Source organism: Orbicella faveolata, unplaced genomic scaffold (assembly GCF_042242905.1).
Source record: "Orbicella faveolata isolate gen_17 unplaced genomic scaffold, um_ofav_v1 contig_34, whole genome shotgun sequence".
Classification (NCBI taxonomy): domain Eukaryota; kingdom Metazoa; phylum Cnidaria; class Anthozoa; order Scleractinia; family Merulinidae; genus Orbicella; species Orbicella faveolata.
In genome coordinates this window covers 32,985,827-33,000,805 of record NW_028301563.1, presented here as the reverse complement: position 1 = coordinate 33,000,805, position 14,979 = coordinate 32,985,827, and the positions used below count along the sequence as shown (strand labels likewise).

At 38.1% G+C, this 14,979-nt stretch overlaps 1 pseudogene across 1 annotated transcript in view; it reads right to left on the bottom strand.

Annotated features, from left to right (window-relative positions):
* The window catches only part of LOC149105843 (uncharacterized), a 33,594-nt pseudogene that overhangs the window by 17,539 nt on the left and 1,076 nt on the right, over nt 1-14,979 (bottom strand). The window contains exons 2-17 of the transcript XR_016201488.1: nt 13,146-13,310; nt 12,347-12,457; nt 11,836-11,961; nt 11,366-11,462; nt 10,927-11,145; nt 10,423-10,799; nt 9,985-10,152; nt 9,636-9,746; nt 9,323-9,439; nt 8,804-8,894; nt 8,107-8,481; nt 7,789-7,911; nt 7,212-7,334; nt 5,689-5,823; nt 4,563-4,796; nt 2,833-3,816 (exon numbers count right to left, since the gene is read on the bottom strand). The product of XR_016201488.1 is annotated as an uncharacterized LOC149105843 (transcript). The remainder of the gene's footprint in view (nt 1-2,832; nt 3,817-4,562; nt 4,797-5,688; nt 5,824-7,211; nt 7,335-7,788; nt 7,912-8,106; nt 8,482-8,803; nt 8,895-9,322; nt 9,440-9,635; nt 9,747-9,984; nt 10,153-10,422; nt 10,800-10,926; nt 11,146-11,365; nt 11,463-11,835; nt 11,962-12,346; nt 12,458-13,145; nt 13,311-14,979) is intronic.

Sequence of the window (14,979 nt, the reverse complement as noted above, 5' to 3'; positions counted from 1 at the left end):
CACTAGGTACTTACGTGGACTAGTTAACATAGTATTAGGGAAGTGCTTAAGGGGGTTAGAAAAAGAGGGGTTTTCTATTTCCTTATTTCTCGCAGTTCTATAGTTTGTCAGTTCATGATTGATTAAATTCATGCTCTAGCTAGGTTAGGCTGTATTTCTTTCTTTGTAGAAGCTCTTTAAATTTTGTACCTGTAAGGAAGCGTCCCATTAGCGTTTGCCTTTTTAATCAGCTTGCTTTGCTGCATTTTTTATAGTCACCCATTTTAATTCAATTCTTTGACATTTTTCTTGCTTGAGTGATTTTATGTAACCCGTGAAATATAGCTAATAATTAGTCAAAAAGAGTCAAAATTAACACAAGAAATTAGGAAATTATTAATCTAATAGTATCTAATTGTGTAGCAACTATTTCACGGGTTAAGTAAAATCACTCTGAGATTGACACCCTGAAAAGATAATGAAATGTTCCAAAATTGATCCGAAATCCTCTTAGTATTATTGCAGCCCAAAGAATAACAGACACGCTGTGACAGAACAGTCTTTGACCTAAGAATGCCCATTTATGGACAGTTTTCTGAGAAAATATAAAAATAGTAGTCGCAGTTGCAGACAACAGTCTCCTGTGAAGTGGTAGAGATACATTTTGGAAGACATTACTGATTTTAAAAGCCAGAAATAGAACACACATTTTCGAAGCTCAGTGAAAGAAAAGAAAGCACTTAATGACGTCGACTGCATAGTTGAAGGAGTTGTTGAGCTTACGAACACTTGTAATTTTTAATTTGATTGAAACCTCGATAAGAAAGTGACAAGGGATCGACTTACTAGGGAAATCATTCGCTCGCTCTAACGCGTGTTCAGCGATATGATAAAGCATAGACCGAACCAGAAGGCTTTTGGTTATTATATCTCAACTGAATTTTGAACTGTTATTGAATGGGCAAAGAGAATCTTCGAGCATTTCCCGGTAAGCTAAGCCAGTTCTTCTCACTACATCCTGCCGGGCGAACTATTCGAGCAGGCTAATTATATTTTTCTAAGGTCTTTTGTGATCAGATTCGGTTGCTTTTCTTTACTGAATTTTCGTTGTCTTCTGTTCGTTATTGCTCACGCTATAACCCCGTTTGCTGTCGATCGTTTTATTGTTGTTGTTTCTTTTTTAAAGTGCCTATGAAGTAAAAAATAATTGCTGCTTATTTGAAAGGCTTTTCAAAGTAAAGAAGAATGGCGTTTCCCTTTTTGGAATATCTTTTTTCGTTCTAGAGATATTTACGTTTTTGTATTATGCAAATGAGGAAAGTGATGACGTCATAGGTGGTTCCACTTTAACAGTAAAACACTGAATCAAGAATATCTCTAGAAGTATTGGAGTGGTGTTCTTCAAACTTGGCACCACAAATGTGCATCACAAAAGAAACAGAATGACACCTTCTGTGTTGTTGCCATGGCAACGCTTTTGGCTCCAGTCTCTTTCTGTGAAAAACCAAATATGCCAATTTGCAACCCTTCGAGAAGGGACAGAGGGTCTTGCTCGGAACACACATGATTCCCATATTGTCTTAACTCTCCCCATTAGATTGTTGGGAGTGAATGATCCTTGTTTAAGATGAAATCTGGTAATGTTAGTTTTAATTAAAACAGGACCAGCGGCATAACTGTTGTCATGGCAACGGCACGACGGGTGTCATTTTGTTTCTTTTGTGATTTACATTTCTGGTGCCAAGTTTAAAGAACACTGCTTTAATATTTCTAGAGATATTCTTGATTGAGTGTTGAACTGTTTTAGTGGAACCACCTATGACGTCATCACTTATAATACAAAAACGTGAATATCTCTTAAACGAAAAAACATTTGCCAAAAAGGAAAACACCATTCTTCTTTACTTTGAAAAGCCTTTCAAATCAGCAGCAATTATTTTTTACTTCATAGGCACTTTAAATCAACGGCAAGTAAGCTGGTACAAGGGGTTTCCTCTCGTTGAAGACGGCAGTGTCCAAAGCAGTTGAGTGTCATGACTCCAAGAAAAGCCTCTTGTAATAGTTGTTAACATCACTTTGTTAACTGCTTCAAATTTCTGACGCACGTCGAGAGCGAAACGAGTCAATTTCAAATCGTTGTTAAGTCGTAAGCAAGTTTTGATGCAAAATTTAAAATAAAAGAAAGTTTTAAACTTTTACTTGCTATAAAAGTTAAGGACGCTTGGCGATAAATTACATGGTCAACCGTCGCGCTACGATCGCTGAGATAGAATTGAGGTCTATCTCAGCGATTGTTGGCACAGTCGTCACTATGATCACCGTCTGAAGAGTTGTTTCCACATGTTGTACCGAAACAAGTTCAAGACTTCATTGCAAACTTTAAATATAACTACCATGATTTCCCTAAAGGCAGGTTTAACAGAGGCAATTAGACTTTGGCAATTCACAATAAAAGTGATTAAAAAAAATACTTTTCGCCTCGATATGAACGAACACAAACACAAAACAACGCGTTATTTTCACCCTGCTCTATTTTATTGTTACAAGTTTTTATAACGGTGTGTCTGACACGTATTTATTTTCTACGTTAACACTCCCAAAAGGCAATTCATAATTACTACAAACAAAAAATGCCTACTCTATCATATTTTCTCAATATAGTTTTTTCTAAATCCTCTTTACTTGAATAAGATGAGAAATCAAAACCAGCTGGAATCATGTAACTTGCAACTTATCCTGGTATGATGTTCGCGGAATTCAATCAATTGAAACTCAGCATCAAGACTCTCCTTCTTAAGGAATAATTTCACGTTTCCGTCGTGTACAAGTTATAGCGTGACTACAAACTACTACCTTGTTCATTTTTTACTGAACCACATGTAGTTCAACAACTACAGACTGTGATTTGTGAAACCAGAATGACTGATGCCCAAATTTTACTAAAGATGTCAACGGATTTATCGAGCAAAACTTCGAATTCAGTTTAGTCAGTTAACGTTAAATTTTTCATTCGGCCACTCAGGTTTTACTCTGGACACACACACACGTGTTATCTACTTTTATTCGATTGGTAGATAAACAATATATGTATTAATTAAAACATGAAGTAAAAACTTCTAATGAGAAACGTTACTCCTATCGCCGCGTTACCGTGACTGAGGTGAAAGTCTTAAAGAAAATTCAGTTCTCGCAGAAGTCATTAGCTCGGCTAACGTTATAGCTTGTTATAACAAGGAGCCATAAAACTATCCTTTAATGGCAATTACCAAACAAGTAATCCGCTCAAAGTAAACTGTTTGTCTTAGGCTAAGGATACGTGACTACTCTATTTTGTACTAACCTATTGATTGACATATCATCGGTGATATTGAAATTTTCTGATTATATTGCGCTTCTATAATTTACCAACAGTTTGTATATACCCTTATATAATTGCAATGGTTTAGTTGTTCTGTACAGGGTGTGTAAAACTAAGACTGCAAGCTCTGCGATTTCTTCAGCTAGTTTCATAAAAGACTTCAACTTCGTCAGGTCGGAAGTTGTAACTACCCGCCAGGAATGATTGTGTGAAGGAGGATCCATAGCTGTAACCAGCTGGCGGGCTGTAGGTCCATCCAAGGTTTGAGTATGAGCTGATGCTTGATGCAGCGTTGTTGGCAATGTAAATATCCTGTCCTCCTCCAAATCTTGGCCCAGAGGAAGAGCAAGTGTAGATGGAATGGCTTCTTTGATAACTATACTGTCCTGCTTGATCTAGCTTTAGTGGCTGCCAACCAGGCTTGTTAACCAATGAGAAGAGAAAGGCTGCTGAATCGTAGTGATATGAACAACTGTAACCTAATTTGAAATACACAATGGAAAACGAAGTCCAACATTAATGATGTTTACTGACACTTTAAATAGTTTATCAAGGACGTATTACCGACAACGTTAATTTGATTGGCTCACAAAATTTGACTATTATTTATAGCCCAGTATTATTTCTTGTAGTGTTAATCTTAAGTTCTCTGGTTCCTGTATGTTAAATGTCCCCTGAGTTTTTAATAACTTCAATTCTGGGAAAGCAAGCCCGGTGCGAGACTGGAAATAGCTGCCCCAGTTCCAGACTGAACATGATCTCTACGCCCTATTTTATAAATTTCATAAAATTAATATCGAGCTGTCAAGCTGTCAGTTAGCCAGGACCACCATGCCATATAAAAATGCAATTGTTCCTATCGACCTGTTTATCTCGATGAGGTATATAGAAAATTCTCAGTATCATTAACTTATTTGCCTTTCTTTGGTATTACCCTTTTTTGTTTCCTTGCTTTATGATTCGAAGCCTTTGGACCGCTTCCTATAAAGTTCTTCCCTCTCGATATCTCCCTAAAATCGTCATGAATCAGAAAAGAGGTGCGTAAACAGAGCAAGTAATATTTTAATGCACCACCACCATAGTGTAAATATTCCATTTTTAAAATTCTTTTTCAAACTCTTTTCCCATATTTCTCCATGACGGCTATTGCAAAATATGATCATGGCTGACTCACAACTTGAGCTTGGATCGCCTGTGATAAGATGAAATTGATCATGTCAGTTACTCCATGAGACACTTGTGTATCCTCCAAAAATATATTTTCCAACACGGATGATTGTGACAGTTGGACCTTTGCCGTCACAGTTTGAATGGAAGGTATAGCCAGACCAGCCATTTACAGTTGCCTGGTAACAGCGATTCCAGTAAGAAGATTGGCGAGTCACAGGCTTTAATCATTTATCCAGCCATGTCAAAAAATTCTGGCTGTTTCCCACAACGCTGGAATATTTAAGACCCGCTGCAAAAATAACATAAGAACGTTCTTTGGATCCATTTTGTACCTAGCAGTTATTTTGGTGGACTGTTTTGAAAGTTGGTTTTGCTAAGAATAAATAACACCGTCATCTTCACCAGTTATAAGATGACCATCATTGCTTACACCGTAAATGTGACGCTAACTAAACTGGATGTACTGTCTGTTCGGAAAGATATTTTATATGTGGTCGTTATATTCCACCGGCAACTTAAAATATTTTTTTTATCTGGAGTATCTCCTTCTAAATTTTGGGTCGCAGTGATCAATACTCTTAATAGATGATTTAAAATCCCGAACAGGAAAATATTCGGATAGTATTTATCAGGAAAACGTTATATCATTACCAATGCTCAGCGCTGACGTTAGAGTTCTCAATGGAAAAACCAGCGGCAGATAATGTCACGAAATTTGACAGCTTTTTTAAATATTGAATTGAAAAAAGCTTCTAATAGTTAAAGTCCACGTAGGCGGTTTCAGCTTTACACCCCATTACTGTCCTTTCTAAGTGTGGTTAATGTTAATGTAAAAGCTTGTCTGTAGTAGCGAGAAGGTAGCAAACAACATTACTGAGTCGTGTTCTCTTTTAGTTGCAACAGTAACGGTCATCCAATATGGCAAACTGATCAAAATTGTAAAGGAGAATTCTGATTGGTTCCTTGAGTGGTTCGAATTTGCAACATCGGCGGCTGAGATGCATCATTCATGAGTTAGTTTTGGAGAATTGGTTTTGTTTAAACCATCCCAAGAAAGAAAGCAATGACCAAGAAATCTCAGTTTTTGTTTGTTTTGTTGACATCATATTTGGTGGACAAGTTGAACTTAATTCTAAACCACTGCTACCTGAATTGAAGCACAATCAACGTGAAATACTCACCTGCCGCGGTGTACCTGCAGGTTTTTCCGTCTCCTGATAAAGGATGGTTACACGTACATGTGTAGGATCCTACAGTGTTCGTACATGAAGCTGAACGGTGGCAGTCGTGTACACCGCTGACACACTCATCGATATCTGTGGGTAATAATGGACAGGGAAGAAGAAAGAAAACAAAGATAAATTATTTTGTACTTTGTCGCAAAAAGTGTTTTATGTTCTGAAGTAAGGAGTTTTCGTTGGTAGTACTTAAGTAGTACTTAATCGTAAATTCGATAGCACGTGTCGTGATTAGAGGTTTACCATGTTTATCAATAAAACCTCTCAAGGGAAATAACCCTTGTTGTAGAGCGTTGTCATGAGAGCCATGCTGCTCTACTCGGTCAATAGAACATGTTTGCATATCAAAAGAACTCGTTTTCCAAAGAACGTATGAGAAATGTCATTTTTTGGGATTTCTGGTTTATACCCTTGAGGTTTTTTTCCGTGAATAGAGCCAAAATGGATATCCACTCTTTTTTTTCTGTTACATCCAAAACGAGACTGAGCTCACTCAAAATCATAAATATATTTTACATACTAGAAATTGGTTACCGTGTGGCACGACATTTTTGCGGGAGTTTGATTTTTCGGATCGGCGATATTTTTTGCTTTTTTCTGCGGGAACTAATTTTGGGATTGTGAAAGACTGGTTTTTCGTGCTGGGTATCAAATTTTGTTATTTTCAGAAAGTGGCATTTGCTGCGTTTTTTGTTGCTCTTTACGGTAAGCTGTTAGGCGCGGTAAGGCGTGGTAAGGCGCGGTAAGGCGCGGTAAGGCGCGGTAAGGCGCGGTAAGGCGCGGTAAGGCGCGGTAAGGCGCGGTAAGGCGCGGCAGACTCATGCATGGTCAATGCACCTCGTCTCAGGATCGAGCGGCCCGGATTTGACATCTGGCCGGAGACACCGCGTTTTGTTCTTGGTCAAGACACTTAACTCGCTCCACCAAGGTGTTTAAATGGGTACCGGCGAACTAAATGTTGGGTTTAACCCTGCGATGGACTAGCGTCCCATAGAGGGGGGAATGGAAATATCCGTTGTCGCTTCTCGCTACGCAGAAACCAGGATAAGCTCTGGCCTGGAGGCATGACCCACTTGGCTCGTATACAGACTTTACCTTCACGGTAATCAAGTAGCCAGTCACTTTGGAACAATTACGCCCTGCCCAACTTTGGCTGGTAGTGCCTTCAGACGATCCTTTTCTGTCAAGTTTTAGCAGCTACACCTGCATTGTACCATGAGCAATTTCATCGTTTTATTGAAGGAGACGTTTTAAATAAATGGCATCAACATATTTCTGCATGTGAGGCTTGTTTGTATAATTTCGACAATGGAGTAAAGTCGTGGAAAACAATGCAACTTGAAAATCGCAAAAATTAGGAGCAGGAGAAAACTCGTCCCACATTGTAGACGTATAGCTTTATTTTCATGTGGCGTCATTTCATTTCGCAATATTTTTTTAGTTCTTGTTAAGCAGATATAACTTACCAGTGCAATTTTTGCCATCTCCTGAGTATCCAGGTTTGCACGCGCAAGTGTAAGATCCACGAGTATTGTTACAAACACCATTCACATCACAGCTATGGGAGTTTGAAGAGCACTCGTCTATGTCTGAAACAAGGTGAAAAGGAGTACAGTAAATATGGATAAACGTTGCGTTATCATTAGTCTGACCATTTCACCGAAACTGAAGAAGAAACATACAGCTTCAGAACAATCCGTCGAAAATTTACGGTAAGCACAGAATATTTTAATGAAAAAAAAAACGATTAGTTTTACTTTCCACTCGTTTTGACTCATTCTTTGCTTTTGGATGATTTACATTACCGTGGTTATAAACCACTGGCGCAGTCTTCGAAACTGTTAAAAAATAAAGTTATTACAGGGTTGAACCTTTTTTTCTATCAGCTTTCTTACTGCACAAGTGCGGTTGGTTACAGTTTTTTCTAAGCCTATCAATGCAAGAGAAATTTCATAGTTGTTGAAAATAAAGTGAGATTGTTATTAAATTCAGTATCAACATTAATATGTTGTTTGTTTGATGGTTAGTTGGTACATTTCTTACCATTACAAGTTTTTCCATCTCCGGTATATCCAGCTCTACACTTACAGGAATATGAACCCACGGTATTCACACAATCTGCTTTCACGTCACAGTTATGAGTGTTGGTGGAGCATTCCTCTAGATCTGCAAAAATTAAATTTCGAAAAAAATGAGAGTCATCAAATACATGAATAATGTTTACAGTACTGGTTTGTAACAAACTATCTTAAAAATGAATCATGGAACCTTTTTGAGCGCGAAAGAAATTGTGGGGAGTTTATTATTTTTTATTAGTAGATTACAATGTATTTTAACCGCATTAAGCAAGAGATTTATCACCTGTAAAGCAAGTAAAGTTGAAGCAGTTATCGCATGGCACGTCATTCCAAGTGTATCCATGCCTCACGCCAAGAGTGTGCACACAGTCTTCGTTGTTCCAGTTGTTTGGTTGCTTTGGAGCCCAAAACCTAAAACTGCTAATTTCTTTGTTTGTCCACACAAAAGAGCTTTCAACACTGCGGTCATTCAGCCCTATCCACGATCTATCACCAGCATGACGGTGCTGAATAAATACGTTTTCCTCCTGGTTGTGCACTGTAACCAGATCAGAGTTCATCTCTGAACAGTTTGACTCAGCAGTCAACCATGTGGCGCATGCGGGGCTTGAAAAGTAGCAATAACCACCAAAGTAAGTCCATCCTGGCTGGCAAATGTCTGTAGATATAAACAACAATAAATCCATAAAAAGTAAGAGAAATCATTAAGAACGTCTTGAGTGAAAGTTATTAAAGGAAATAGTTGCTTGTCATGTTTCTGATAAACCTTCAAATGTTTTGCTATTTTTACTCCTGACTGAAACATTGGACGTCATTTGTTATGAAATTAACTTTTAACAATCAAATTCAAGAAATGGCCTGATAAAATCTTTTTTTTTTAACAGCGTAAGTGACAAAAGTTACTAAAATATGAATACTAAATGAGCTAAACTACTGATCAAGACATTGGTAAAATTAACGATGAATTATTTCGTCCGTACCTGAAAGGACAGTGTATGAGATAGACAGTGGATCATACTTTGTGTCGTACAACTCTTTTAAACAAACTCGCACACCGGTCGTATTGATGTACTGCTAAAAAAAAAACAAAAATAATCAGTGGTCCTCTAAACTGAAGTCGAAAATATAATTTTCACAACGCTCGCGGTGATATTCTGAAATATTATTTACTCTTCGGAAGAAAAAGCAAACTCATACCTCCCTTGGGTTTTCGTTCTAGTAAGACATATCAATATCATATCATTTGGATTTAGTAGGTATCTCTCAACTTTTTTGGCTGTCTTGGAGACGCCATCTTGTATTTTACGATTTTCCCCACATTTAATTTGATGGAAAATAACGAATGTAAAAGGGTACGAAACTAAATCTGCATTGATGTTCCGCCTGAGAAAATTGGAAGAAGCCAAGAACTCTTTCAAATAGACGAGATTTGGTTCGACTGGCGTGACAAAAATGCAGTTTAAATGGAAATGCTTAATAAAGTGAAGAAACAGAATTACCTCCACCCAAGCAGTTATTCCATTGTGTACTGGTTGTCGATTTCCACCGCTAGACGAATGGTTCGCGGAAACAAACACATTTGGGGTGCTGTTGTACTTTTCAGTAAAGCGGATATCCTAGAGAAAAACTCTCATTAAGTAAGCGGGGTGTTATTCAACTTTGACCACTAGCAAACTGAATTTTATAATAACTTACTGAGTGAGTATTGTTTAAATTGGCGCTCAGTGTTCTGTGGGTCTGTACACTAACTCTTAAATTTTTTAAAAAATTAATTCTAGGCAAGCTCTCTTGTAAGACGAAAAAGATACCAACCTTGCAATAGGCATTGTTGTAATCTGCAGGTGGATGTTGGGCGTTAGCAAAATAGACTGAACTATGTTCTGTAAAAAGAGGCTTGTGGAGAAAAGAAAATGCCAACCATTTCTAAAAGAGAAAAATAAATAAATGTTAACTAGAAATTGAGATGGAAATAGTATTAAGTGAGATATCCATAAGCAAACGTCTAAATCAAGATTCTATTTCTTAATTATATGTCTCCATGGTGAAGTATGCTAGAGACCTAGCTGCCAATGCAAAAGACCAGTGTTAAGTGGCTAAAGTAAGTGATAAAGATCTCTCAGTACCTTATGGTTGGTACATAAAAAAAGGTACAGACACTTACAGTATAAACATCGTCGTGAGATCCTGCGTAGTTCTGAAGCTCTCTCAAACAAACTTTAAAGGAGGATTGCGTGACGTCTTCAATCCACACACTGGCAGCGTCACGCTTGAGTCCTGCACGATAGTGCACTGCGGTAACAAACACTAAAGGTATGACTGAAAACTTTCCCTGCATAGAAAACAAAAAAACAAGCTGTTACCGTTGACGTTCAGCTTACTGATGTTGTTGTTGCTGTTGCCCTAGTGCTGTGTAACAGTAACGAGGATTTGGAAACAGTGCGGGTTAGTGCTATAATGGCTGAGTGATAGGTGACATTTTCGTCCCATTAGTCCAAGGGAAATCGTACAGTATTATATTGAACTAAATCTGATAACTGTAAGTTATTTGAAATTATTGTTCGTGAACTTGAGTCGTAAAATGAAACGAAAAAGTACCTACCGATGGAAAATTGACAGATTTACAAGTCGTTCCAGTCCACCATTGTGATATCCGTTCTTCCCCGGCAACACCACCCGCTGGAGCCCCTTGGTACGTCATCCAATCAACTGTCACGTTAACTTTTGATTTTCGCTCATTGTAGCCTGCCGCCATCACACACGCAGTGAATCGATCATAACTGACATTCTCAACCCACGACACAACGGCATCATGTACATATGACTTGTCACTGGTGTCAACATGATTGACAGTGATCTGGACTTCAAGTGGTTTGTCAGGATAAAACACATAAGGCTTGAGGCGAATTACTTCACAATGAGAATATCCCAGTGAAGGAATATGTGGCATGTGACGGCGACCTCGCTGGAAAGGAAATCCTTTAAAAAAATAACAGTACAAAACACTAATCAGTACAAAAGATTTAAATTTCCCAGGTTATTTCCTCGCAATCATCATCCTACTCTTGGACATCGCCATAAATTGCAGAGTAAAACAATTTCTAACCTTCGCAACTACCAGGATGTTGCACAGAGAAATTCAGTCGCTGAATGCACATTTCCTGTCGAAACAAACACTCATTGTCGTATGTTGTGCCATTCGATGAGCAGACTGGTTCTTGATAGGATGGACAATTGTCAACAGCAACGCAGCGAGCATCATTTGGTCCAAACGCTTTACACAGGCAATGATAATGACATGTCACGTCGATGCAAGGATCCAAGTCTGGCAAGACATATAAACAATTGTCACGAAACGATCTGATGTTCTAGTACACACTTGCTTGATAGTTATCCACACTTCTGCCCTCCCAGTGTGGGTTTGCAAGCTTTTAGAAAGATTACAGCAATGAGCAACATCGCAGAGGGGGAAAATGGATACAGGAAAGAGAATGCTGAATATACCAAGTGCTTTTTCAATCTCCAGATGGAATCTTTTTGCCTACCTCCAGTGACCATGTAGTCGACAGTGATAACATCTTTATTGTTGGCGTCGCTATTGTAATTCTTCATACACACTTGTGCATCAGTTGTAGATGTATGCTGAATAAAATCAAAGATGAATTAATTAAACCCGGCCTTGTTCAATAGTTGCTATACAGCCCGATTAGTTTTAAAGAATTCATATAAACGAAAGTTACAGTGAAACTAAAAGTTGCTGAAATCGCTTTGAAACGGCCCCAAAACAGAATAGAAACACAAGTTACAAACAGAAGAGATAAAGTAATTGTTTTCATTGAATTTTGTTTCCATATCTCGAGCTGTTACATGCAATTGTTACATTCCCATACAAACTGTTATATTTACGTTGTTACGCAATGTCATAGAATCTTCACTGGTCCCGAGGAACTTTGGATATTTGTGCCGTTACCTGAGTGTTTGCGAAAATCACAAGGTCACAACAGGTATTTCTTACCTCAACCCAAGCGATGACAGCGTTACAACGTGACCCAGAAAGGTTAGCTTTGTTGTTGTTGTCAGTGCGTTTTGGCGTCACTAACACAACAGGACGAGCATAAAATGGTTTTGTGAAGTTCACTGTCTGCAATGTAAAAGAAAAAAAATAATTGAATATCGACTGTATTTCTGCGAGTCTCTTTTAGAGGTAAGGTTGATGAATAATTCGTATTGATATTTATCATGCGGTGATTCCAATGTTTAGATTCCAAACAGAGCAACTTTGTTTTGAACAAGACGAAAAGTATGTTTGATCGATCAATTGATCACCGAAGATGAAATTGGGTCTCAGAAACTATTTATGACAGATTTTGTAGACCCACAGCTCAAACAGTTCCATGTTTAACAGTCAATTTTAACTTCCTCCATTGTTATGCAAACATTGCTGTTGTTGCCCTTTTGATGCCCTATTATAAAGAGGATTTAGATAAGAAACAATAATGCCACGGGATGGCAATAATTATTCTTACTTGACAGAAAGCGTAGTTATCCTGATCAGATGGTGAGTTTGTATTGGTAAACACGAGACTGTCGGTTATGGTAAAATTGTCAACACTCAGATATGTAAATGCCATCCAGTTCTGCAGAAAAAAAAAGAAAGAAATTGTAGATAAAACCATATGCCATTTCATTTCAGACCTATAAACTGAGGATTGTTTTAACCAGCGCATAAGAGCAATTTTGAGCAAGATACGCAAAGATTTAGTAGGACTTAGCGTTTTTATACGCTCGTGCAAATCAGACTTTCAGCGACGTATTCATTTGAAATCAAAAGATATTTATGAAGCTAGAGGAAACAGATATCATTTACCATATAACCGGCCCCTTTTTTCAGGAAAAAATTCTATAAAAGAAGCAACTCTGTTCGTGTATGCATTTAGCTGCTTGAAGATTAGTTGAGCCTATTAATGGTTTCTACCACATGGTTTCTATAAGAGTTATAAGTAGCTTGGAGTTCATCATGATAGCTACCAAAAACATATTTTCTTTCTATTATTTTCTTTTGGAAGCCAACGTTTGATGTTTAATACCGATACAAAAAAGACTCATCTGGAACAGCTTGAAACTGGACGATAATCAGGCACGTCACATGGGAAGTTGACCTCTGATATATTTGGAACATTGTAACGCATGTAAATATTTCCGAATACTGCTCTTTAGTCAGGGGTCATCATGATTTTTATTCAACTTTGATGAAGTGCATATCTTTGGCAAAGCCTAATCGATTAGAATGACAACTGACAGAAAACGAAATTTAAATTTACTCACTATCTTTATGCCTTTATGGGGTCCATCGAAAATCTTCGCTTCTCTGAGACAAATTTTGAAATTGTCCACGCGCAACTCCTCCACCCACACGGCCATGGCATCTTGAGGTCTCTTGGGAACTTGGTGACTAGCAGTTACGAATATAGTTGGTGGAGTCGAAAACCGCTGAAATGAAATAATGAGAGAAGTTAAGATGAGTAAATTAAGCGAGTGAGTGGGTCAGAGAATGATCGAATGAACGGATCAGGGGAAAGCAAATGACCGATAATGGGAGAATGAGTTAATACTTGCTTGAGCCTTCTAAGGTTCTTCAACCTACAGACATTTTGAGATTACAACAGATCTTTCGAAAAACTGACGGAACGTTTAAGATGGTAAAAATACAAAATGCCTCAAATATCAAATAAATATTCAAAAGTGAGTCACGCAACACGTTACACGCCGCAGAAAGTGTAAATATTTTCACAATGAGAGCCCGCCGAGGATATTTTAATTATTTAAATGGGGAGCAATACGCTTAAATCCAAGAACTACTAATCAGCTTATTGTTAATCGGTTTTGATCTTTTGCATCAGGAATATTTACGTTTGATGAGGAAAAATAATCTTTGTAGTTAGTCTCAATTGATAAGCGCTTCTTAATTTCAACAAATTTCAACATAGTAACATCATGTTTTTCGATTGTATTGAAACAGTTTTGTGTTTAGGGTTTGCCTTATGTTGCTTGGCAACTTTTGAATTACAATTGTTTTACTTGAGGCAACCTCTCATCAAGAGAGGCGGCTCTTTAGTACGTTTCTTCAGTTAATGTGAAATATTCCGAATTTAGATATTTATCCTCTGACGCTGTTGTTTCCAGTACTTTCTGCTGAGCTATCACGCTATATTTTAATGGTCAGCGTTTCCACAACTCACGTTTGAAAAGGGCAGATGATTGACAATTTTCAGTCAAGAAGATTGATTACCTGACTCGTGATTCACCCGAGAAACCGATATCGCACAAATCGCGAAGTAAAGCAAGAGAGCACTGACTGGGATTCAACAACGTTGAGAAAACAGTTTTAGAGAGAACTATTTGAGCACTCAAATTAAAATTTGAATACCAGACAAATTTTCAGTGTTCAAATTCTTCGAAATAACATCGAGTCAAGAATATAAAGTCGAGATGTATTTCTCGTAGCAAAAAGGCTTACCGCCGATCGAGAACTGCCGTTGTACCAGATTGGAAGTTGATAGAAATATTAACTGAGGAGTTGTTAAACGATGCCCCAGTTAAGAAGTAGCACTAAATGCAAACCCAGCCAGCTTGTTTGACATCCTTCGTCGTTTTTCCAGAGGCTGTAACTTGCAGTTGAATCTGGGTTAGCGTGACCTTTCAGCTCCGAGATTTTAAGCGGATGAAAGTCGTCGCGTAGGCTTTGAGTATGACTGTTTTACAGCCGCTTGAGTTTGTGAATTTGCCATCCAAGGACGCAATTGAGGCGATGTCCAACGTCTACTTTGCAAGTGTATTTCGTCCGAGTGGAACCATCTTATACAAGATATTTTGATGTTGGTTTCTTAACTGGAGTGAGGATAACATGATACCAGAAACATTAATTGTGACGCTTAAGAGATGGCCTAGATACTCAAAATGAATGCTGTACTGTAGCTGTGCTTTTCTTTGTAGTTGGTGAGGTAACGTTCTCCTTGAAAGCTGCCATTGATTTCGTCTTCTACATATGTCACAATCGGCACTGGAGCTTCTTCGGCTGCTGAACTTTGCCTTGCGGATTTCCTTCGTTTCAGTGCTTCGGCCGTTTTCTTGTCCAAGCCGTTATGGTTTTGTTGTTTTC